General features: G+C 44.4%; 1 pseudogene; it reads right to left on the reverse strand.

Annotated features, from left to right (window-relative positions):
• Positions 1-10,432: 10,432 nt before the first annotated feature.
• Positions 10,433-26,457, reverse strand: part of LOC122721956 — a 37,232-nt pseudogene continuing 21,207 nt past the window's right edge.

Below are 26,457 nucleotides of genomic sequence, written 5' to 3' on the forward strand. Positions count from 1 at the left end.
TCTAGCTATAAGCCTTCATTGACTAGCCTGTAAAATTCTTTCACCACTGGCCTCTTTTCTATTGAAATATGAGATAAACAGCAGAGTGATTTTCGGTTAAGAGCATCTGCCACTATATTTGCCTTACCCAGATGGTATTGAATTTTTCAGTCATAATCACTAAGAAGCTATACCTATCTTCTCTTCCTCAAGTTCAACTCCTTTTGACTCAGGATGTATTGCAAGCTTTTATGATCTGTGAAGATTTTATATTTCACCCAATAAAGATAATGCCTCTACATCTTGAGTGCAAAGATCATAATTGCCATCTCCAAATAGTGTGTAGGTAATTTAACTCGTGCTTCTTCAACGGCCTAAAAGCATACGCTATTACTCTATCATTTTGCATTAACATAAAATATAATCCCACTTGGGAAGCATCATAAAGCACTGTGAAATTTTCATTACTTGTAGGCAAGGCCAACACTAGTGCAAATGTCAACCTTATCTTCAACTCCTAAAAACTCTCTTCACACTAATCTGTCCAAATAGATTTTTTATTTTTCTGGGTTAACCTGATCATAGGAGTAACTATTTTGGAGAAATCTTAGACAAATCTCGTATAGTAACTTGCCAAACCCAAAAACCTTTTGATCTATATTACTGTAGTAGGTTTGGACTAGTTTGCTACCACTTCTACCTTCTTAAGGTCTACCTCAATTCCATTTTCTGACACTGCATGCCCTAAGAAGGAGATACTCCTCAACCATAACTCACACTTAAAGAATTTAACATACAACTTGTGTTTCCTTAGATTTTGCGACACTCTTCTCAGATGATATGCATGCTCCTTTGCATTTTTGGAATACACTAAGATATTATTGAGAAAGATAATATCAAAGTGATCCAGAAACAGTATGAAATTCTATTCATCAGGTCTATGAATGCTACAGAGATATTTGTAACGACCCTAAAATGGACCGTCACCGGCGCTAGGATTCAGGTCGGCTTAAGGCCGCCAGAACCCGTAGCAAGCCTGCTATACTCTCTGTGTACCTGTAAACCTCATACATGATCATACATTTTCTGTGCAAATAAAACTCTTTTCTGAACCAAGGCTTAACCTGTGCATGCACTGTCTCTGTACTCTGTACTCATGTACTCTGTACTCTGTATCCCTGACTAGAGCTTGCTCTAGATGGGTTAACTCATACCTGTTAAGCCTGGTTTTCACATACAGGAAAACATATATACATATACAGATCATGTACAAAACATACATCACGAGGTCAAGCAACAACTAATACATCTCTTTATTATTACATGTCCACTCTAAGCTATTACAGATCTCTTTACTTTTCCTGTACTCTGCTGGACTGTCCCTGTACACTGTACACTGAACCTGCAAACTGGGGTTAAGGGAGTGGGATGAGCTCTATAGCCCAGTGAGTAGAACAGTAAAACATCTCAGTAAAATATGATCGCATGAAATGCACCATATCACAGACAAGCCACATCAAGAGTAAACCTGTCACCACATAGTCCCAGTAACTCTGTGCCAGGGCGTAGAATCGAGCACCTGGTCTTCCTGTCATATATGTATATGTGTATATAACACCTCTGTACTTACCATTGCCAGGGCGTAGTCAAAGGCTCCTGGACTTTGCTATACCTGCCAGGGCGTAGTCAAAGGCTCCTGGACTTCGCTATACCTGCCAGGGCGTAGTCAAAGGCTCCTGGACTTCCTGTCTGAGACTATTGGATCATTCAGCATTCACTCACATCACCAAATAACAATGCAATGCAACATATTCGTGACTACTAATGCAATCAACCTATGGCATAAACATGATGCATGAGATATGCTAAAAGCAGTTTGTGGTTCAATTACAAGTCATCAGTTTAGTTCCACTCACCTCTGGCTATCTGGACTGACTGACTCTGCAGGCTCTGAACCTCTGGAGCAGTACTCACTGCTGCTCTCTCTGGTTCCTCTGGTCTGTACCTATACAGATGGACTCAAATGAGGGACCAAACAAGCGTAGAATAACTCTCTTAAACTTCCCTAAGAATCCCCTTAAACTCACTCAACTATCCATGCAAAGCATGCAAAAGAAAGCTGGACAGGACACTTTCGGCGGCAAGTTCGGCGGCCGAATGTCCTCTCCAGAGACGAAACTCAAGCACCTTCGGCGGCACCTTCGGCGGCCGAATCCCCCAAACAGAGCCGAACATGCAAAACAGGCTGTGGCAGCCTAAGCTACCATGCAAGAGGTTCGGCGGCCGAATGAACCTTCGGCTGCCGAACCTGAGTTCATCCAGAACTCAGCTTCAACGGCAAACCATCTTCTCCTTCCCTTCAACCACTCAAACCATATATACTCCAACTCCTCAACACACATATACTCATGTATATGGACATAGGGGTCCAAAACTACCTAAACACCCCAACAAGCAAATCAAGCATAACACATAAACATGAATACTTGCATAAATCATCAAAACTATCATTAATAACCTACACATACATCTCTTTCCCTTAACTGCCATACAACCTTCAGAAAACACATAAACATGTTCAAGAGCATTACTTACCTCCTGTCACAAGAAGCTGAACACTCTGAAATGGACCAACTCTCCTCAACCTCTCAAACTCTCACAAACTTAGCTTTTTTGCTTCAAAACATGCAAACCCTTGTAAATGATGAGCTGCTCAAACTCAGCAAATACACCAGGGGAGACGTGGCCAAGCTTCTGGCAACAAATTGGACATAACACCTGTCCAAAATGCTGACTAAGGATTGCTCAAAAGCTGGCTGACCAACTCAGCTTCGACTGCCGAATCGCATGCAAAACCATGCAACATTCGGGGGCCGAACTTAAACTTCGGAAGCCGAACATTGGGCACTTTCGGCGGCCGAACTTATCTTCGGCGGCCGAACTTGGCTCCTCTGCCTTGGTTCATTTCAACTAGAAAACACATCATAACACTTAGACAACATAACTCCTACCCTTATATAGAATCCCAACACCCCGGATTCCACCAGACAATAGAAATTCCGGTGCCGGATTCTAGCCGGGTATTACATTCTCCCCTCCTTAAGAACATTCGTCCTCGAATGTTCCTAAAACAACAAAAACAAAACACAAGGAGGAAACTAACCTCAAAACAGATGTGGATACTGCTGGAGCATAGACTCCCGCGTCTCCCAGGTGCACTCTTCTAGATTATGGTGGTTCCATAAAACTTTCACCATCGGAATTTCCTTGTTCCTTAGCTGTCTGATCTGCGTGTCCAGAATCCGCACTGGCTGCTCTATCTAGGTGAGATCCGTATGAATCTCCACCTCAGGCTCACTCAGAACCTGATTCGGATCTGACACAAACTGTCGTAGCATAGAAACATGAAATACCGGGTGAATTCTCTCCATAGAAGCAGGTAAATCCAGCTTATACGACACATTTCCGATCCTCTGCAACACCTCAAAGGGTCCAATGTACCGTGGAGCCAATTTACCTTTCTTTCCAAAACGAACCACTCCTTTCATTGGAGACACTTTCAGCAATACCCAATTACCCTCCTGAAACTCTAACTGTTTTCTGCGAACGTCTGCATAACTTTTCTGTCTACTCTGAGCTGTTCTGATTCTCTCTCTGATCATGGGCACCATTCTACTGGTAATGTCTACTACCTCTGGCCCTGCAAGAGCCGTCTCTCCTACCTCTTCCCAGCAAACAGGGGATCTGCACTTCCTCCCATACAAAGCTGCATAAGGAGCCATCCCGATGCTCGCATGATGGCTGTTATTGTAGGCAAACTCCACCAAAGGTAGATGCTGCCTCCAAGAACCGCCAAAGTCTAACACACATAGGCGAAGCATATCTTCTATGGTCTGGATGGTCCTTTCTGACTGTCCATCAGTCTGTGGGTGGAAAGCAGTACTAAAATCCAATCTCGTGCCCAACGCACTCTGTAGACTCCGCCAAAAGCGGGAGGTAAACTGAGGTCCTCTGTCTGAAACTATAGATACTGGAACTCCATGTAATCTCACTATTTCATCCAGATAGACCTGTGCCAACTTATCCACAGAATAGTTACTCCGTACTGGAAGAAAATGAGCAGATTTCGTGAGTCTGTCCACAATCACCCATATCGAGTCTATCCTGTTGGACGCTACTGGTAAACCCACTACAAAATCCATGGCTATGTTCTCCCATTTCCACTCTGGAATCGGTAATGGGTTAAGCATTCCGGCTGGTTTCTGATGCTCTAATTTCACCCTCTGACAAACCTCACAGGCTGTCACGAACTGCGCCACTTCTTTCTTCATGGCTGGCCACCAATAAACCCTTTTCAGATCCTGATACATCTTGGTGGCTCCTGGGTGAACACTATACCTCGCATTATGAGCTTCCCTCATAATGTCTTCTTTCACACTGCCCCGATCTGGTACACAAAGTCGACTCCCATAGCGAAGGATCCCTTTGCTGTCAAATCTGAACTCTACACTATTGCCTAACTGAACAGTCCTGGCAATTTTCATCAACTCAGGGTCCTCATGCTGTCTCTGAGCTATCTGCTCCAGAAACACAGGTGTCACTCTCATCTGTGCTATCAACGCACCTGTACCAGACAACTCTAGCTGTAATCCCTCGTCAAAGAGCTTATAAAGCTCCATCACAACTGGTCTCCGCTCTGCTGCTATATGGGATAAACTGCCTAGTGACTTCCGGCTTAGGGCGTCTGCGACAACATTCGCCTTACCCGGGTGATACTGGATTTTACAATCATAATCACTGAGCAATTCTACCCATCTCCGCAGCCTCAAATTCAGCTCTCTCTGACTCAAGATGTACTGTAAACTCTTGTGATCAGTGAAGATCTCGCATTTAACCCCGTAGAGGTAATGCCGCCACATCTTAAGTGCAAAGATAACTGCTGCCATCTCTAGGTCATGGGTAGGGTAATTCAACTCGTGCTTCTTCAACTGTCTAGAAGCATACGCTATGACTCTATCACTCTGCATCAATACACAACCCAATCCCACTCGATATGCATCACAGAACACTGTGAACTCTTCATTACTGACAGGCAGAGCTAACACTGGTGCTGTTGTCAATCTCCTCTTGAGCTCCTCAAAGCTTTCTTCACACTGGTCTGACCAGATAAACTTCTGGTTCTTCTGAGTCAATTTGGTCATAGGAGCTGCTATCTTTGAGAAGTTCTGAACGAACCTCCTGTAGTAACCTGCCAGTCCCAGAAAGCTTTTAATCTCAGTCACTGTCGTGGGTCTGGGCCAGTTAGCTACAGCCTCTATCTTCTTGGGGTCTACCTCAATACCCTCTGCTGATACCACATGTCCCAAGAAGGCAATGCTCCCCAACCAAAACTCACACTTCGAGAACTTGGCATATAAACCATGCTCTCTCAGTGTCTGCAGAATAATCCTCAGATGCTGGGCATGCTCCTCTGCATCTCTGGAATACACTAAGATATCATCGATAAACACAATGACAAAGTGATCCAGAAACTCACTGAATACCCTGTTCATGAGGTCCATAAATGCTGCAGGGGCGTTAGTCAACCCGAACGGCATCACTAAGAACTCATAATGCCCATATCTGGTCCGGAAAGCTGTCTTAGGCACATCTGCCTCTCTGACTCTCAACTGATGATACCCGGATCTCAGATCTATTTTCGAGAAACAACCTGCTCCAGCTAGCTGATCAAATAGATCATCAATCCGAGGTAAGGGATACCTATTCTTGGTAGTGACCTTGTTCAACTGTCTATAGTCGATACAAAGTCTGAGGGATCCATCCTTCTTTCTGACAAAGAGCACTGGAGCACCCCAAGGTGAGGTACTAGGGCGGATGAAACCCTTATCTACCAAGTCCTGCAACTGTTCTTTCAACTCTGTTAACTCAGCTGGCGCCATCCTGTAGGGAGGAATAGAGATAGGTCTGGTACCTGGCAGTAATTCAATTTCAAACCCTATCTCCCTATCAGGTGGTAGTCCTGGCAAATCGTCTGGGAACACATCGAGAAACTCTCGGACTACTGGTACTGTGGCTGGTTCCCTAACCTGACTGTCTAGCTCTCTCACATGAGCTAGAAACCCCTGACAACCCCTCCTAAGCAAACGACGAGCCTGAAGGGCTGAAATCATACCTCTGGGTGTACCTCTCCTGTCTCCTCTGAAGACACACTCTGACCCATCCTGGTCTCTGAGACTCACTAGCTTCTCTCGACAGTCCAACGTCGCACTATATGCAGATAGCCAATCCATCCCTAGAATGACATCAAAATCTGTCAAGTCTAGAACCACAAGGTCAGCTGGAAGGCATCTACCCTCTATGAACACTGGACTGAAACGACAGACTGACACTGCCACTGATGGGTCACATCTAGGTCCACTGACCCAGAGAGGATACTCTAACTCAGAACTGATCAAACCCAATCGCTCTATGGCTCGTGAAGCAATAAAGGAATGAGAAGCACCGGGGTCCATCAAAGCATACACATCTGAACACCCAATGATGAGATTACCTGACACCACTGTGTTCGACGTGTTAGCCTCCTCCTGTGTCACTGTGAAAATCCGTGCTGGGGCTACCGGATTTCCACCTCGGGAACCTGCTGCTGAAGTAGAGGCTACCCCTCTCCCTCTACCTCTGCCACTAGTCTAAGGCATGACTGGAGCTGCTGGCCGTACAACTGGCTGTACCACACTGCCTGAACTCATCTGCTGGGATGGTGCAAAAGTCATCTGCGGACAATCCCGAGCAATATGCCCTTCCTGTCCACATCGAAAACAAGCTGTAGATCCCAACCGACAAACTCCTCCATGTGGTTTTCCGCATCGTCTGCAGACTGGAGCTGTGCCAGAGCTTGAGCCACTACCTATTCCCAGACCTGACTTGACTTTACTCCAGAACTTACTCTTTGTTCCTTTTGCTCTATCCCATCTTTTACTACTTGGTGTGGGGGCTTTAGAACCCGAAGCCTGTGCCTTTGACTGTTTCTGAATAGTGGCACTAGCTTCCATTTTCCTGGCTGCGTCTACTATAGTATGGAAACTCTCCTTTTCTGCTGGAAGAATCAAGGAAGCATACCTGGGATGCAGTCTCATCGTATATCTCCTTGCTTTCTTCTGATCAGTATCATAGGCTTGACCCACGTACTGAAGCAAATCCAGGAACTTATCTGTGAATTCATCAACACTCATCTCATCTGTCTGTCTCAACTGTTCAAATTCAATTACTTTCATCTCCCTCGAACTGTCAGGAAAAGCCCACCCTGCAAACTCATTGGCGAACTCTCCCCATGACATGCTGTCCATTCTAGGCTCCACATAATTCTTAAACCATTCTCTGGCTTTCTTGCATTTTAATGTGAAACCTGCCATCTCAATGGCTCTCCTATCATCTGCTCCCAATTCACTGGTGATCATCCTAACTGCTCTGAGGTAATCAAATGGATCATCTCCCGTGTTGTATTTAGGAGCATCCAATTTCAAGTACTCCGTCATTTGGACTTTACCTCCAGATGAGCTAGGTTCATGTCTTTCACCAACAGGGGCTACTGGTTCTGGTGGTGGTACTGGGTCATTTGGCTCTAGGTGTGCTGCACTTGGATGGGTAGGGGAAGATGGATACATCGGATATGGTGGGTAATAAGGAGGATAAGGCATATAAGGCATATAAGGAGGATATGGCACAAAACTCGAGTACTCCGACATACCTCCCATCGGATACTCTGGATAGCCAAAACCTGAGGTCTGAGCACCTCCCTGTGACTCTCCCATACCTTCCTCAAAACTGCCTATACCCATGCTGTCATCTCTAGACTGATCAATCTCCATAGCTTCCCTCCTTTCCTCTGATCTTCCTCCCCTAGCTGTTCCTCTTCTGCTCTCGTCGACAGACCTTCTAGGGTCTATTGACGTACCTTCCCTGCTAGATCTCTGAGACCTTGCCCTTGGCAATGCAGGAGGACGAGCAGCTGGTCTCTCATTCTCTGGTGGGACTCCAGTCAATCGAGCTGATCGACGAGTTCCTCGCATCTTTATTCTGGAACACAACATATAACATACCACTTTAGCACATAAACATCACATATCAATCATGCACATACAACACTCATGGCATATCATAGCAGATAGGACTCAAGACCCTATCCTAGTGGACATGATTTCCTATTGTGCTTGACCACTTCTAACCTGTCTGAGTCCAACACTGTCTCTATAGGTCCGATCATGTGAACCTAGGGCTCTGATACCAATCTGTAACGACCCTAAAATGGACCGTCACCGGCGCTAGGATTCAGGTCGGCTTAAGGCCGCCAGAACCCGTAGCAAGCCTGCTATACTCTCTGTGTACCTGTAAACCTCATACATGATCATACATTTTCTGTGCAAATAAAACTCTTTTCTGAACCAAGGCTTAACCTGTGCATGCACTGTCTCTGTACTCTGTACTCATGTACTCTGTACTCTGTATCCCTGACTAGAGCTTGCTCTAGATGGGTTAACTCATACCTGTTAAGCCTGGTTTTCACATACAGGAAAACATATATACATATACAGATCATGTACAAAACATACATCACGAGGTCAAGCAACAACTAATACATCTCTTTATTATTACATGTCCACTCTAAGCTATTACAGATCTCTTTACTTTTCCTGTACTCTGCTGGACTGTCCCTGTACACTGTACACTGAACCTGCAAACTGGGGTTAAGGGAGTGGGATGAGCTCTATAGCCCAGTGAGTAGAACAGTAAAACATCTCAGTAAAATATGATCGCATGAAATGCACCATATCACAGACAAGCCACATCAAGAGTAAACCTGTCACCACATAGTCCCAGTAACTCTGTGCCAGGGCGTAGAATCGAGCACCTGGTCTTCCTGTCATATATGTATATGTGTATATAACACCTCTGTACTTACCATTGCCAGGGCGTAGTCAAAGGCTCCTGGACTTTGCTATACCTGCCAGGGCGTAGTCAAAGGCTCCTGGACTTCGCTATACCTGCCAGGGCGTAGTCAAAGGCTCCTGGACTTCCTGTCTGAGACTATTGGATCATTCAGCATTCACTCACATCACCAAATAACAATGCAATGCAACATATTCGTGACTACTAATGCAATCAACCTATGGCATAAACATGATGCATGAGATATGCTAAAAGCAGTTTGTGGTTCAATTACAAGTCATCAGTTTAGTTCCACTCACCTCTGGCTATCTGGACTGACTGACTCTGCAGGCTCTGAACCTCTGGAGCAGTACTCACTGCTGCTCTCTCTGGTTCCTCTGGTCTGTACCTATACAGATGGACTCAAATGAGGGACCAAACAAGCGTAGAATAACTCTCTTAAACTTCCCTAAGAATCCCCTTAAACTCACTCAACTATCCATGCAAAGCATGCAAAAGAAAGCTGGACAGGACACTTTCGGCGGCAAGTTCGGCGGCCGAATGTCCTCTCCAGAGACGAAACTCAAGCACCTTCGGCGGCACCTTCGGCGGCCGAATCCCCCAAACAGAGCCGAACATGCAAAACAGGCTGTGGCAGCCTAAGCTACCATGCAAGAGGTTCGGCGGCCGAATGAACCTTCGGCTACCGAACCTGAGTTCATCCAGAACTCAGCTTCAACGGCAAACCATCTTCTCCTTCCCTTCAACCACTCAAACCATATATACTCCAACTCCTCAACACACATATACTCATGTATATGGACATAGGGGTCCAAAACTACCTAAACACCCCAACAAGCAAATCAAGCATAACACATAAACATGAATACTTGCATAAATCATCAAAACTATCATTAATAACCTACACATACATCTCTTTCCCTTAACTGCCATACAACCTTCAGAAAACACATAAACATGTTCAAGAGCATTACTTACCTCCTGTCACAAGAAGCTGAACACTCTGAAATGGACCAACTCTCCTCAACCTCTCAAACTCTCACAAACTTAGCTTTTTGCTTCAAAACATGCAAACCCTTGTAAATGATGAGCTGCTCAAACTCAGCAAATACACCAGGGGAGACGTGGCCAAGCTTCTGGCAACAAATTGGACATAACACCTGTCCAAAATGCTGACTAAGGATTGCTCAAAAGCTGGCTGACCAACTCAGCTTCGGCTGCCGAATCGCATGCAAAACCATGCAACATTCGGGGGCCGAACTTGAACTTTGGAAGCCGAACATTGGGCACTTTCGGCGGCCGAACTTATCTTCGGCGGCCGAACTTGGCTCCTCTGCCTTGGTTCATTTCAACTAGAAAACACATCATAACACTTAGACAACATAACTCCTACCCTTATATAGAATCCCAACACCCCGGATTCCACCAGACAATAGAAATTCCGGTGCCGGATTCTAGCCGGGTATTACAATATTGGTCAGCCCGAACGAAATAACTAGAATGCCCAAATCTAGTCCTGAAAAGATATCTTAAACACATCCTCTTCTCTGATTTTTAACTTGTGATACCCATATCTCAAATCTAGTTGGTCAAATAGATCATCAATCCTGGATAAAAGATACTTATTCTTAGTAGTGACTTTGTTCAACTATTTGTAGTCAATAAAAAATCTCAAAGATTCATTTTTCTTTTTCACAAACAATATTGGAGCACCCTAAGGTGAGGTACTAGGTCAGATGAAGCCTTTATCTACCAACTCTTGCAATTGTTCCTTCAATTCTTTCAACTCTATAGGGAAGAATAAAGATACGTCTTGTACCTGGCGACACCTCAATTTCAAACTCTATTTTCCTATTAGGTGTAACCTTAGCAGATATTCTAGAAACACATCTAGGAACTCTCTAACCATGGGCACTAAAGCTAGTTTCCTGACCTAACTGTCAAACTCTCTAATATGAGTAAGAAATCCCTAACAACCCCTCCTAAGCAACCTATGAGTCTGTAAAGCAAATATCAAACCCCTAGGCATACTTGACATGTCCCCTCGAAAGATGACCTCTGATCTATCTTGCCCTCTGAACCTAACCTTGTCTTTTCAATCCAAGGTAGCACCATAAGTAGAGAGCCAATCCATCCTTATAATGACATCAAAATCAGTCAAATCTAAAACCATAAGATCAGCTGGAAGGTACCTGCCCTCAACTATAATTGAACTGAACTGATAAATTGACTGCGTCAAAGATGGATCACACTTGAGGCCATTGATCCAAAGAGGATACTCGAGCCTAGAAGCTATCAAACCAGTCTATTTATGGCCCTTAGAGAAACAAAAGAATCAGAGGCACTAGGATCCATGAGAGTATATACATCAGAACACCTAATAATGAGTTTACCTTACACTGCTATGTTTGATGTGTTGGCCTCCTGCTGTGTCATGGTGAAGATCCATGTTGGTGCTGAAGGACATTCTCTTGGGGAACCTATTGAAAAGGTTGTCCCTCTTCCTCTACCTTTAGATATTACTAAAGCTGCTGGCTGAGCTATACCACCACAAGCTGTCTGCTGGGACTATACCATCCTGACTGCATTAGGACACTCACATGCCATGTGTCCCTTCTACCACACTAGTAACAAGTTGTAGTCCAAACTGATAAGGTCCTTTGTGTGGCTTCCCACATCTGATACATGTAGAGCTATCTAAACCAAAACCTAAATCACTATCCATTCCCAAACCAGACTTGAACCTGTTTCATAACTTATTCTTATTGATTTTCTCTTAGTGGACTTACTCTATTTTTTTTTCTTGTGGCAGTTGAACTAAGAGAATAGAGATCAAACTTCCCTATACTCGAGGCCTTGGAACCTGACAATTATGACACCTGCTATTTCACTGTTCCCTGAATGATGACATTGGCCTCCACCTCTTTAGCTACATCCACTATGATGTGGAAACTCTCTCTCTCTCTTTACTGATAAGATCAAGGAGGAATACCTAGAGTGGAGTCTCATGGCGCACCTCCTAGCTTTGTTTTGTTTTGTGTCATAAGTCTCAATTGCTCAAACTCTATAACCTTGAACTCCCTTGAACTATTTGGAAAAGCCTATCCTATAAACTCATTTGCAAATTGTTTCCAAGACAAGCTATCTAGTTTTTGTTCCATAGAGTTCTTGAACCAATCCTTAGCCTTTCATGAACTTCACAGTGAATCCTGTCATCTAGATGGCTCTACTTTCACTAGCACCTAACTTATCAGTTATCATCTTTACTACTTGGATATACTCAAACGGGTCACTTTCCTCCTTATACTTAGGAGCATCTAACTTCGGGTAATCTATCATCTTTACCGTACTTCCTACTCATGGGTTAGGTCTAGATGGTTGGGTAATAGGAACTACTGGTTATGCCTGTAACGACCCGAAATCGGACCGCTACCGGCGCTAGGATCCAGATCGACTTAAGGTCGCCGGGACCCGTAGCAAGCCTAACATACACCATGTCATACCTGATAAATCCCATACATGATCATACATTTACATAAAAATTTTAAACTTTTTCATCTACCAAGCTCGACCTGTGCATGCACCATAACATTAAACATACAAACCCCATACTAGAGCCCTCATCAATTGCTCTAGTTGGGTCAACATTACATATATCAAGCTTGGTTTACATTTCTCAACATTTAAACATTTCATAATGATCATGAACAAAAGGGTTTAACCATACACACTAGGGTCAAGCACAATTCTAATACTCATTACATTTTGTACAATACTTTACATTACATTATCTTTCATGTCCACAACTAACTATTACATACATAAGACTTTTACTCTTGCTGACTTCTTGGTCTATCCCGAACCTGCAAGCCTAGGGGTTAAGGGAATGGGGTGAGCTACTAGAGCCCAGTGAGCAGAATAGTAAAACAATATATTAAAACACATGCTTTCATGGAATGCATCACATCACAAACAATCCACATCAAGGATGGACTTGTCACCAATAGCCCTCTACACATTCCATTGGTGCCAGGGGCGTAGAATGGGCCTCACTGGTCTTTCTCTTTACATAACATAACATAACATTCCAATGTGCTAGGGGCGTAGAATGGGCCTCACTGGTCTTTCTCTTACTCTGTGCCAGGGGCATAGAATGGGCCTCACTGGACTTCCATACCGTATCATCGTCATCATATCATATCGAAGGTTAATGGGTCATCCAACATCCATCCACATCAACATCATAATATGCAATGCAACATATTCATGATTTCTAATGCAAACACCCTAGTATATATCATGGCATTCGTGATGCATGAACATGCTCAAAATTTATTTGCTTTGAAACATAAAGATCCATTCTACTCACCTCAGGCTGACTCTGAAAATACTCTGAAGTAGCTATCTCATTGCTGGAGTCCTTGGTTCCTCGGGTCGAAACCTACACATGTGGACTCAAATGAGGGACCAAACATATACTAACATAACTCTAAACATCCCCCCAAAAACCCCCCTAAAACACCTTAAAACAATCATAGAAAACATGCAAAGGAAGGCTGAACAGGGCACTTTCGGCGGCAGGTTTGGCAGCCGAAAGTCCCTCCAGAGCCAAAACTCAGCCACTTTCGGCGGCAGGTTAGGCGGCCGAAAGTGGTTCTAGAGCCAAAACTCACCAACCTTCGGGGGCAGGTTCGGCGGCCGAAACTCCCCTCCAGAGCCGAAAGTCCAAAATTTCGGGGGCAGGGTTCGGCAGCCAAACTGCCTCCCCAGGCAAGTTCGGCGGCCGAACATGGCTTCGGCTGCCGAACCTGAGTTCTTCCAGAATGGCAGAACTCAAGCCTCTTATGCACATTGCCTCCCAAACTCTCCAAACTCAAACCATTTTAAGCAAAAACATGCATAAACACATCCTCAAGCATTTAGGGGCTTAAAACTAACCTATACCCCAACAACATTAACATAACAACACATTTAACATACATTTCATCATTTAACTCACAAAAACCCTAACTTTTACAACTACTCTAATTATGCATCAAAGCTCTCTAAAACCCCTCAAAACTTTTATAAAACATAAAAGAAGGATAGGATCTCCACTTACCTCTTGAAGATTGAGAGGAGAGGCGATCAAAACTCGGAGATAGGGAGAAATCCAGCTCCGTGGTCTCCAACCTTCAAAACTTCATTCTTAGCTCAAAAATATTCAAAACCAAGTTAAAACTTGTTAAAACTTGAAGAGATTTGAAGAAAAACATCAAAACTAACCATGGAAGGGCATGGACTCGCCTTTGCCCGAAAATGGAGAAGAAAACTCGCCTATTTTCGGACATGGGGCCTTTTATAGGTGGCTGGCCAGACCACCTTCGGGGGCCAAAGGTGCTCCCTAAACTGCACCATGTTTGGCGGCCAAACCTGGCTTTCCTTCCTTGGTACTTTTCTTTTAAAAACTCAATTTCTTTCTGATAGCGGTTGTCGAAGCCGTCAAAAATAAACCTATTAAACAATCAACAATTAACTTGCAGATAGTGGCAATAGGGTTGAACCACAGGGAATTGACACCAAATATTTTCCTAATAATGACTAAGGCAAATAAATAACAAATAATTAAAAGAGGGGGATTTTTTTTTGATAAATTAAATCTAGAAAGCAAGAGAAAGCAATAATTTAAATAAGTGAGAATATCAATGGGAAAGGGATTCTAGCTGAAGTGTGAGTCAATTTCATTTTGTTCAGAATTGATTGTTGATTATCTAAGACTCCTATTTTATTTCAATAAATTAGTTTTGGTTGTGGAAGACGATTCTCACAACCAAATTCCTCCTTAGTTCTAGTTTGATTAGGAAACGTTCGCCAATCAAACACTAATCAACAAGTTGCCAAGGAACGTCCTTGGGGCATTTAGCATCGAACAACTGTTGACTGCATTAAGACTTAGAGAAACCCAATTCTATCCTTGCCAACCGCGTGGTCAAGTCTAGATTATGCAACTGATTATATTTGTGTTCAAATAATATAAGAAATTACGGACTTAAATCATTCAAACAATTTATTACTCAAGCAATTTAAAAGCAATGGGCCCTTATTGATTCTAAAAGCAAAGTAACAATTATAGAAAAGATCAAGTTGCATAAATATTGAAAGCAAATAAGAGTTTAATAATGGAGTATTAAATCTCCCAATTCATCACAAATCTGAATTTCCTCAACTTCAACTAGAAAAGAAGGAAATTAGCCACTCATGGTGGGCAAAATACACAAAAGAAAGAAGAAAGGAAGAAAAGGACAAGCTGCTGTATTTTCTGCAGATTTTCGAAGATTGGATGCCCCCTTGCTGGTTTGGATGCTGCCCTTTTATAGCTGGAGAATTCCAATTCCAATTTGATTAGGGTTTTGAAATCTCAATTTGATTTGGTCTTCTTTGTAGTGTTTGATTCCTCCTTGGATTTTGTATTTTATTGTAGATGTAATTCTCTTGGTAGAAGGACATCCTTGTGGCTTTTGGATATGAGCTGGCAGTGTTTGAAGTGAATTTGGGCTTTTATTCTTTTTAAATTTGATTTTTCCCTTTTTCCCGCTCTGCTGTCAATTTCTGCTATCATTGTGATTGGGGCGGGTGATTTGGGCAAATCACTTGCCCCAATCGCTTTCTGTGAGTCTGTCCAGTTTTTCTGTCTCTGCAAGTGATTTGGCCAGTCTCTGCGCGTGATTTGGCCAAATCACTCTGACCCAATCACTTTTCCAGCTTTTTCTGCACTTTTTCTTTAATTTTCCAATTTCTTCATTTTCTGTAAAAACAAGATAAAAACCATAAATTAAGCTGAAAAATGTGTAAATAAGTATTGATAAAGATAATAAAAATGTGGCTAATTTATGCTTGATCAAATACCCCCACACCTAGCTTTTTGCTTGTCCTCAAGCAACAAACAACTTAGTCAATCAAGCCCCTTTTTCTTTTGAGCCTAAGTACCACTTAATTAGCCCCCCTAGACTCCCAAATTGAAGTATTACAGTATGGACTACATTCACCAAGATTGTTCTCTCTTTTCCTTGTTTCCCCTCACCTACTATGGTCAAAAGAAAGGTTTTTGATTCCATCATGCTTATTCTCTTTGTATAAGCTCAATGCAACTTCTAAGAGCGACATGCCCTTACTTGAGCATTTTATTTTATTTTATTCAGCAGCACTTTTTATTCTTGCCTGAAAAAGTCACTAACCTTTTTACGCGAAGGTGCATATTGGTGATACCCACCCCCGGTTACTCAGTTAGTCACTTGTTCAAGTGGCTACTAGCTCTGTTCATAGCTTATTTGGCCATAGGAACAGGTTTTATGATTTGTGCTTTTGTGCTGATTTTTATTTTCCTTTTCTTTTTCATAATAGTTTGGGCAAATCAGCTCATAGGGAGTTACACTAACTTTTTATTTGCATGTGTTTATGTTTTTATTTCCCTTGACCATAGTAAATTTAGAGTTTTAATTCAAGAAAAGAATTTCCTAAGTGAAGGTAGCATACTGTAATTAATTCAATTTAGGCTTAAAGGGGTGGAAAATCAATGGGGTCATGAGATAGGTAGCTCTTTTAACCTTGTTATCTATGTTGAGTAGAGCAAAAGTTAAGACAAAATTCTGTGTGAGTGCAAAAAGTGAAAAAATGTGTGAAAAAAAAATTTTGGTGTGTGTTATAGGGTAAAAAGATGCAAAAAGAAACAAAAAGAAAGCAAAAGATAATGAAATTTGTAATACCCAGCTAGACTCCGGTATCGGAATTCCTAACGCCCGGTGGAATCTCGGATGTCGGAAACCTCTAGAAGGGTAAAACCATGTTTTCATAAAATGTTTTAATGTATTTTATGGTTTTAAGCAAGAAAGAAACTAAGTTTTGAATGAAAATGGTCTTGAGAGGAAGACTCAGGTTTGGCCGCCGAACCTCAAGTTCGGCCGTCGAACATGCATGTACTTTGGGAGTGCTTTAGGCCCCCGAAGGCATAAGTGAGGGAAGTCCAGGTTCAGCCGCCGAACCTTATGTTCGGCCGCCGAACATGGCATGCATGTGGAGGCACGTTAGGCCCCCGAAAGTGGCCTGGCCAGCCACCTATAAAAGGGTCCCCTTGTCCGAATGGGCGAGCTTTTCTCCCCATTTTCGGCCAAGGTGAGTTCTCCGCCGTCCCTCACCGATTTTGAGTCCTTTTCTTCAAATCTTTCATGAGTTTTCACTTTGTTTTGAAGATTTTGAGCATTAAAGCAAGTTTTGAGGCTTGGAAGACTCAGGAGCTCTTTCCCTTGGTTCTCCAAGTTTAGGTCGTCTCTCTCTCGATCTTCAAGAGGTAAGAGCCGATCTTGAACTCATTTTATGTTTTAAGTAAGCTTTAAGTTGATTCATGGGGTATAAATGCATGTTTAGGTTAGTTGAACTTTGTAAGGTTTTATGTGATTTTATGGACAATGTGTGTTGGATATGCATGTTTGATGTGTTGTAGTTGGGGTTTAGGATAGTTTGAGACCCCTAGGTGTTGATGTATGTGTGTATGCATGTTTTAGTTGAGTTGGATGCATGATTGGAAGTTTGGGAGGCTTTGGGAGCTTGTTGAGCCAAGTTTCTGCCCTTTGGGAGAAACCAGGTTCGGCAGCCAAAAGGATTTTCGGCCGCCGAACCTGTCTGTGAGGCAAGCCTTTCGGCTGCCGAAGCCTGCCCCCGAAAATGGACTTTCGTCTCTGGAGGGCACTTTCGGCCGCTGAAGGTGCCGCCGAACTTGCATGACTTTCGGCTCTAGAGGGACTTTCGGCCGCCGAACCTGCCGCCGAAAGTGCCCTGTTCAGCCCTCCTTTGCATGAATTCTTTGTTTGTTTTGAGGTGTTTTAAGGGGTTTTTGGGGGATATTTTTAGAGTCATGTTCTAGTATGTTTGGTCCCTTATTTGAGTCCACCTGTGTAGGTTTGGACCCAAGGAACCGAGGACCCCAGCAGTGAGTCAGCTGCTTCAGTTCATTGTCAGAGTTAGCCTGAGGTGAGTAGAATAAACCTTATGTTTTGAATTAATGCAAGTTTTAGCATGAATCATGCATCACGAATGCCATGAGATATATTAGGGTGCTTGCATTAGAATTCACGAATATGTCGCATTGCACATTATGTTGTTGATGTGGATGAATGTTGAATGATCCATTAGCCCTTATATGGTATGACATGACAGACTATGGAAGTCCGGGTGAGCCTGCACTACGCCCCCGGCATGATTGGATATGTATGGTATGCTATGGAAGTCCAGGCGAGCCTGCACTACGCCCCTGGCATAATTAGACTGTATAGAGGGCTAAGTGGTGACAAGTTCATCCTTGATGTGAAATGTTTGTGCTGTGATGCATTCCATGATATCATATGTTTTAAATACTATATTTTATTATTCTGCTCATTGGGCTCTAGTAGCTCACCCCTCTCCCTTAACCCCCAGGTTTGCAGGTATAGGGTAGACCAGGAGGTCAGCAGGAGTAGAGTTATGTTGTATGTAATAGCTAGATGTGGACATGAAAGTGATGTAATGTAAAAGTATAGTATAGAAATGTAATGTAATGATGTCTATTGAGGTTCATAGTTGTGCTTGACCCTAGTATGTTGTTAATCCCTTTGAGTACATGATTTTAATGATGCTTATGTAACCAAACTCAATATATGTGATGTCACCCCATTGGGGCATTGTTGAGACTCCAAAGAGGGGTTAATGTTTATGATTATGTTTATGTCTAGTGCATGCACAGGTTGAGTTTGGTGAATGAACGAAAGAATGAATGAATGTAAGCAAAAGTTCAAAATTATTATGTATGTGTTGATCATGTATGGGATTAAACAGGTTTACAGGATGAATGTTAGGCTTGCTACGGGTCCCGGCGGCCTTATGCCGACCTGGATCCTAGCGCCGGTAGCGGTCCAGATTTTCGGGTCGTTACAGATTGGTATCAGAGCCCTAGGTTCATATGGTCGGACCTAGAGTGTCGGGCTCATAGATGTTCTAGAAGGTTAAGCAGAATAGGAAGATCATGTCCACCAGGATAGGATAAAGAGTCCTGTCTTGAATGATGATGTGAAATGCCATGATTTTATGCATGTGCATTAATGATGTGCTATGTATGTGATGTATGTGATGCGGGTTCATGTGTTTGCACATGAACCATTTGATGCTAATGTTTATGTGATGTGTGCTGTTTTTCAGTAAACAGGATGAGAGGGACTCATCGATCTGCACGATTGACTGGAGTACCACCCCAGGACGAGGGCACTGATGCCCGTCCTCCTGCATTGCCTAGGGCAATGTCTAGTAGGTCCAGCAGAGAAAGAGTAGTAAGAGACCCTAGAAGGTCTTTGGATCTGGGTAGAAGCAGATCAGTGAGGGGAACAGTGTAAGAGGATATGTCAGAGGATGTGGGGGATCAGATGGATGTGGATTAGAGGAGGGATGACAGTCTCGGAGTAAGTATGTCGGAAGAGGGAATGGGAAAGTCCCAAGGAGGCACTCAGGCCTCGGAATTTGTTCAGCCACCTTATTACCCACCCTTTTCACATAATCCCGGGTATTCGATGGGAGGTACATCGGATTACCCCAGTTTTAACCCTTATCACTCTCAGATGCCATACCCACCTTTCTACCCACCGTACCCACAGTACCCCATGTACCCACCCCCATCTTTCTATCCAGGTACAACAAATCCTACCCCAGGGGATGCTGCAGCCCCTCCTCCACCAGTAGCACCTACTGTCCCAGAAACCCAAATGCCTGAACATAGCTCATCTGGGGGGAGCAAGGTTAAGATGACCGACTACATGAAGTTGGGTGCTCCCCAGTTTGAAACCGGTGATGACCCGTTTGTGTACCTTGAGAGCGTCAAGACAATTACAAATGAGATAAGAGCTGATGATAGTAGAGCCATTCAGATGGCTGTGTTCACACTAAAATGCAAGAAGGCCCGAGAGTGGTTTAAGAACTATGTGAACCCGAGGTTGGACAGCCTATCATGGGAGGAGTTTGCAAATGAGTTTGCAGGATGGGCTTTCCCTGACAGTTCAAGAGAATTGAAGATGATTGAATTTGAGCAGTTGAGGCAGACAGATGAGATGAGCGTGGATGAGTACACAGACAGATTCTTGGAGCTGTTGCCGTATGCTGGGCAGAATCTGGACACAGATCAGAGGAAGTCAAGGAGGTATATCATGAGGCTCCATTCCAGGTATTCCTCCTTGATTCAGTCAGCAGAGAGGGAGAGTTTCCATGCCATAGTGGATATGGCTCGGAGGATGGAGGCTAGTGCTATCATCGAAGGGAAAGTCAAGCAATCAGTGGCACAGCCTTCTGGTTCCAAGACCCCAGGAGGGGGTAGATTAGACCCTTCTTCTCTGAGTTCAAACAGTAAGAAGTGGGACAAAGGCTCCTGGAAGTCCAAGAAGAACAAGTTCTGGAGCAAGATCAAGTCAGGTCTGGCATTAGGAAGTGGCTCGAGCTCGGGTGCAGGTATTACAGCATGTATGAAGTGTGGGAAGCCGCACAAGGGAGTATGTCTGGTTGGGCAGGGGGGACACATGGCGCGGGAGTGTCCTAGAGTAGCTTCTATGGCACAGTCTCAGCAGACAGCTTCTGGTAGTGTGGCTCAGCCAGTAGCTCCAGCCGCGACTCAGGCTAGTGGCAGAGGCAGAGGAAGAGGGGCAGCCTCTTCTTCAGCGGGTTTCAGGGGTGAGGGTCCGTCAGCTCCAGCACGGATCTTCACCATGACTCAGCAGGAGGCAAACACATCCAACACCGTGGTGTCAGGTAATCTCATCATTGGTTGTTCTGATGTGTATGCATTAATGGACCTTGGTGCATCTCATTCTTTCATTGCTCCGAGGGCCGTCGAGAGGTCGGGATTGATGGTCTTTGGGTTAGAGTGTCCCCTATGGGTCAGTGGACCCAAGTGTGACCCGTCAGTGGCAGAGTCAGTCTGCCAGTGTAGTCCAATTTTTGTGGAGGGAAGATGCCTGTCCGCTGACCTTGTGGTTCTAGATTTGACAGATTTGACGTCATTCTAGGGATGGATTGGCTATCTACCCATGGTGCTACCTTGGATTGCAGAGACAAGGTAGTCAGGTTCAGATGTTAGGATGGGTCAGAGGTTGTCTTCAGAGGAGACAGGGGGAGTACACCTAGAGGTTTGATATCAGCCCTTCAGGCTTGTAGGCTACTCAGGAAGGGTTGTCAGGGTTTTCTAGCTCATGTGAGAGAGCTGGATAGTCATGTCAGAGAGCCCGCCTCAATGCCAGTAGTCAGAGAGTTCTTAGATGTTTTCCCAGACGAGCTGCCAAGTTTACCACCTGCTAAGGAGATAGAGTTTGAAATTGAGTTGATGCCTGGAACTAGACCGATCTCTATCCCTCCCTACAGGATGGCACCAGCAGAATTGAAGGAGCTTAAGGAGCAGTTGCAAGAGTTGGTAGATAGAGGATTCATCCGATCGAGTACCTCACCTTGGGGTGCTCCAGTGCTATTTGTGAAAAAGAAGGATGGATCTCTCAGACTTTGTATCGACTATAGGCAGTTGAACAAGGTCACTACCAAGAATAAGTACCCGTTGCCAAGGATCGACGATCTATTCGACCAGCTAGTAGGAGCAGGTTGTTTCTCCAAGATAGATCTGAGATCAGGGTACCATCAGCTGAGGATAAGGGAAGAAGATGTACCGAAGATAGCCTTCAGGACCAGATATGGGCATTTTGAGTTCCTTGTGATGCCGTTTGGGTTAACCAACGCCCCTGCAGCATTCATGGATCTCATGAACAGAGTGTTTAGCCAGTACCTGGATCACTTTGTTATTGTCTTCATAGATGATATCTTAGTGTACTCCAGGAATGCAGAGGAGCATGCCCATCATCTGAGGTTGGTTTTGCAGACCTTGAGGGAACATGGCTTGTATGCCAAGTTCTCCAAGTGCGAGTTCTGGCTGAGGAGCATTTCATTCTTGGGGCATGTGGTGTCAGAAAATGGAATCGAGGTAGACCCCAAGAAAGTGGAAGCTGTAGCTAACTGGCCTAGACCCACTACGGTGACAGAGATCAAGAGCTTCTTGGGTTTGGCAGGTTACTATAGGAGGTTCGTCCAGGACTTCTCTAAGATTGCAGCTCCCATGACCAGACTGACTAAGAAGAACCAGAGGTTTGTGTGGACCGACCAGTGTGAGGAGAGCTTTGAGGAGCTAAAGAAGAGGTTGACTTCAGCACCAGTGTTAGCTCTGCCATCTAGTAATGAAGACTTCTCAGTCTATTGTGATGCATCCCGTGTGGGACTGGGTTGTGTGTTGATGCAGAATGAAAGGGTGATTGCTTATGCTTCTAGGCAGCTGAAGAAGCACGAGTTGAATTACCCTACACACGACCTAGAGATGGCAGCGGTGATCTTTGCACTCAAGATGTGGAGGCACTACCTTTATGGGGTTAAATGTGAGATCTTCACAGATCATAAAAGCCTGCAGTACATCCTGAGTCAGAGAGATTTGAATTTGAGGCAGAGAAGATGGGTAGAACTGCTCAGTGACTATGATTGCAAGATCCAGTACCATCTGGGTAAGGCGAATGTTGTGGCAGACGCCTTAAGCCGGAAATCACTTGGCAGTTTGTCCCATATTTCAGCAGAGAGGAGGCCAGTAGTGAGGGAGTTCTTTGAGCTCATGAATGAAGGTCTACAGTTGGAGTTGTCTGGTACAGGTGCTTTGATTGCCCAGATGAGAGTGGCACCCGTGTTTCTGGAGCAGGTGGCTCAGAAACAGCATGAGGACCCAGAGTTAGTGAAGATTGCCAGGACTGTTTAGTCAGGCAAAGATAGTGAGTTCAGATTTGACAGCAAGGGGATCCTCCGCTATGGGAGCAGATTGTGTGTACCAGATGACGTAGGGCTGAAAGGAGACATTATGAGAGAGGCTCATAATGCCAGATACAGTGTTCACCCTGGAGCCACCAAGATATATCAAGATCTGAAGAAGGTTTATTGGTGGCCAGCTATGAAAAGAGAAGTGGCACAGTTTGTGTCAGCCTACGAAGTGTGTTAGAGGGTGAAGCTGGAACATCAGAAGCCGGCTGGAATGCTTAACCCACTACCTATTCCAGAGTGGAAATGGGAGAATATAGCTATGGACTGCGTGGTGGGGCTACCGGCGGCGTCCAACAGATTGGACTCCATATGGGTGATTGTGGACAGACTCACCAAATCTGCTCACTTCATCCCTGTCAGGAGTGGCTATTCTGTGGATAAGTTGGCGCAGGTCTATGTTGATGAGATTGTCAGATTGCATGGGGTTTCTGTTTCAATAGTGTCTGATAGAGGGCCCCAGTTCACCTCCAGGTTTTGACGGAGTCTGCAGAATGCTATGGGTACCAGGTTGGATTTTAGCAGTGCTTTCCATCCACAGACGGACGGACAATCAGAGAGGACCATCCAGACAATAGAGGATATGCTTAGAATGTGTGTGCTGGATTTTGGCGGTTCTTGGAGGCAGCATCTACCTTTAGTGGAGTTTGCCTACAATAACAGCCATCATGCCAGCATAGGGATGGCCCCATATGAAGCTTTGTATGGAAGGAAGTGCAGGTCGCCTGTCTGTTGGGAGGAAGTTGGAGAAAAGGCCTTGGCAGGGCCTAAGCTAGTAGAGATCACCAGCAGGGTGGTGCCCATAATCAGAGAAAGGATCAAGACTGCTGCAAGCAGGCAAAAGAGTTATGCAGATATCCGCAGAAGGCAAGTAGAGTTTCAGGAGGGGGATTTGGTATTGCTCAAGGTGTCTCCAATGAAAGGGGTGATTCGGTTCGGGAAGAAAGGTAAACTAGCTCCACGGTACATCGGACCCTTTGAGATCTTGCAGAGGATCGGGAATGTATCGTATAAGCTGGATTTACCTGCTTCAATGGAGAGAATCCATCCGGTTTTCCATGTTTCTATGTTAAGAAAGTTCGTGTCAGATCCGGGCAAGGTTCTTAGTGAGCCTGATATGGAGATCCAAGAGGATCTCACCTATGTTGAGCAGCCGGTACGGATCCTAGACACCCAGATCAGAAAGCTAAGGAACAAGGAAATCCCGATGGTGAAAGTCCTTTGGAATCACCACAACATCGAAGAGTGTACCTGGGAGACACGGGAGTCCATGCTCCAGCAATATCCTCATCTCTTTTAAGGTGAGTGTTATGGGTTGTTTATAGGTTGATGTTTTATGCTTTGTATGTTTATGTTTTATGCCATGCTCTGTTTGTTTGGTGAACATTCGAGGACGAATGTTCTTAAGGGGGGAAGAATGTAATACCCAGCTAGACTTCGGTATCGAAATTCCTACCGCCCGATGGAATCTCGGATGTCGAAAACCTCTAGAAGGGTAAAACCATGTTTTCATAAAATGTTTTAATGTATTTTATGGTTTTAAGCAAGAAAGAAACTAAGTTTTGAATGAAAATGGTCTTGAGAGGAAGACTCAGGTTCGGCCGCCGAACCTCAAGTTCGGCCGCCGAACATGCATGCACTTTGGGAGTGCTTTAGGCCCCCGAAGGCATAAGTGAGGGAAGTCCAGGTTCGGCCGCCGAACATGGCATGCATGCGGAGGCACGTTAGGCCCCCGAAAGTGGCCTGGCCAACCACCTATAAAACGGTCCCCTTGTCCGAATGGGCGAGCTTTTCTCCCCATTTTCGGCCAAGGTGAGTTCTCCGCCGTCCCTCACCGATTTTGAGTCTTTTTCTTCAAATCTTTCATGATTTTCATGAGTTTTCACTTTGTTTTGAAGATTTTGAGCATTAAAGCAAGTTTTGAGGCTTGGAAGACTCAAGAGCTCTTTCCCTTGGTTCTCCAAGTTTAGGTCGTCTCTCTCTCGATCTTCAAGAGGTAAGAGCCGATCTTGAACTCATTTTATGTTTTAAGTAAGCTTTAAGTTGATTCATGGGATATAAATGCATGTTTAGGTTAGTTGAACTTTGTTAGGTTTTGTAATACCTGGCTAGACTTCGGTATCGGAATTCCTACCGTCCGGTGGAATCTCGGATGTCGGAAGCCTCTAGTAGGGTAGAATCATGTTTTCATAAAATGTTTTAAGGTATTTCATGGTTTTAAGTAAAATGGAAATGAGTTTTTGCATAAAAACAACCTTGAAGGAAAACTCAGGTTCGGCCGCCGAACATGCATGCCTTCGGGAGCGCCTTTAGGCCCCCGAAAGCATAAGTGAGGGAAGTCCAGGTTCGGCCGCCGAACCTCAAGTTCGGCCGCCGAACATGGCATGCATGCGGAGGCACGTTCGGCCCCTGAACGTGGCCTGGCCAGCCACTATAAAAGGGTCCCTTAGCCGAAAACGGGCGAGCTTTTTCCCCATTTCCGGCCAAGGTGACTTCTCCGCCGCCCCTCACCGATCTTGAGTCTTTTCCTTCAGATCTTTCGAGTTTTTAACTAGTTTTCATCTTGTTTTGAAGATTTCCGAGTTTTTAGCAAGTTTTGGGAGCTTTGAGGTTCAAGAACTCAAATCTCTTCCAACTCCAAGTTAGATCGCCTCCACCCTCGATCTTCAAGAGGTAAGAGTCGATCTCTAGCTTATTTTATGTTTTAAGCAAGTTTTATGCAAGTTCATGGGGTAGAAAATGCATGTGTAGCTTATGTTGAGCTTATGGGTTTTTGATGTGATTTTTGAACAATGTGGCTTGCAAATGTATGTTGGATGTGTGATAGATGGGGTTTTAGTTAGTTGATGCCCCTAGGAACTTGTATGCTTGTGTATGAGTGTTGTAGAATAGGTTTATGCATGTTTGGATGAGATTGGAGGCATAAATGCATAGGGGAGCTGAGTTTCTGCCATTCTGGGAGAAACCAGGTTCGGCAGCCGAAGGAACTTTCGGCCGCCGAACATGCTTGTGGAGGCAGCCTTCGGCTACCGAAGCTTGCCCCCGAAAGGAGACTTTCGTCTCTGTCTGGGACTTTCGGCCGCCGAAGGTGCCGCCGAACATGCATGAGTTTCGCCTCTGTCTGGGAGTTTTGGCCGCTGAAGGTGCCGCCGAACCTGCCTGACTTTCGGCTCTGGAGGGACTTTCAGCCGCCGAATCTGCCGCCGAAAGTGCCCTGTCCAGCCCTTTCTTGCATGTTTTTCTATGATTATTCCATGATGTTTTAGGGGGTTTTTGGGGGATAGTTTAGAGTTATATTCATGTATGTTTGGTCCCTCATTTGAGTGCACCTGTGTAGGTTCGGACCCGAGGAACCGAGGACCCCAGCAGTGAGTCTGGTGCCCCAGTGTCTGGTCAGAGCTATCCAGAGGTGAGTGGAATAAACCTTTATGTTTTTAAGCAAATTAATCGTATAGTTTTGAGCATGTTCATGCATCATGAATGCCATGTGATGAATTAGGTTGCTTGCATTAGAATTCACGAATATATTGCATTGCACATTTTAAATGTTGATGTGGATGAATGCTGGATGATCCATAGCCCTCGATCTATGATATGACGATGCGATATGTACGGTACGGAATGTAAGACCAGTGGGACCCATTCTACGTTCGCTGG

This window comes from Manihot esculenta, chromosome 15 (genome assembly GCF_001659605.2).
Source record: "Manihot esculenta cultivar AM560-2 chromosome 15, M.esculenta_v8, whole genome shotgun sequence".
NCBI lineage: Eukaryota > Viridiplantae > Streptophyta > Magnoliopsida > Malpighiales > Euphorbiaceae > Manihot > Manihot esculenta.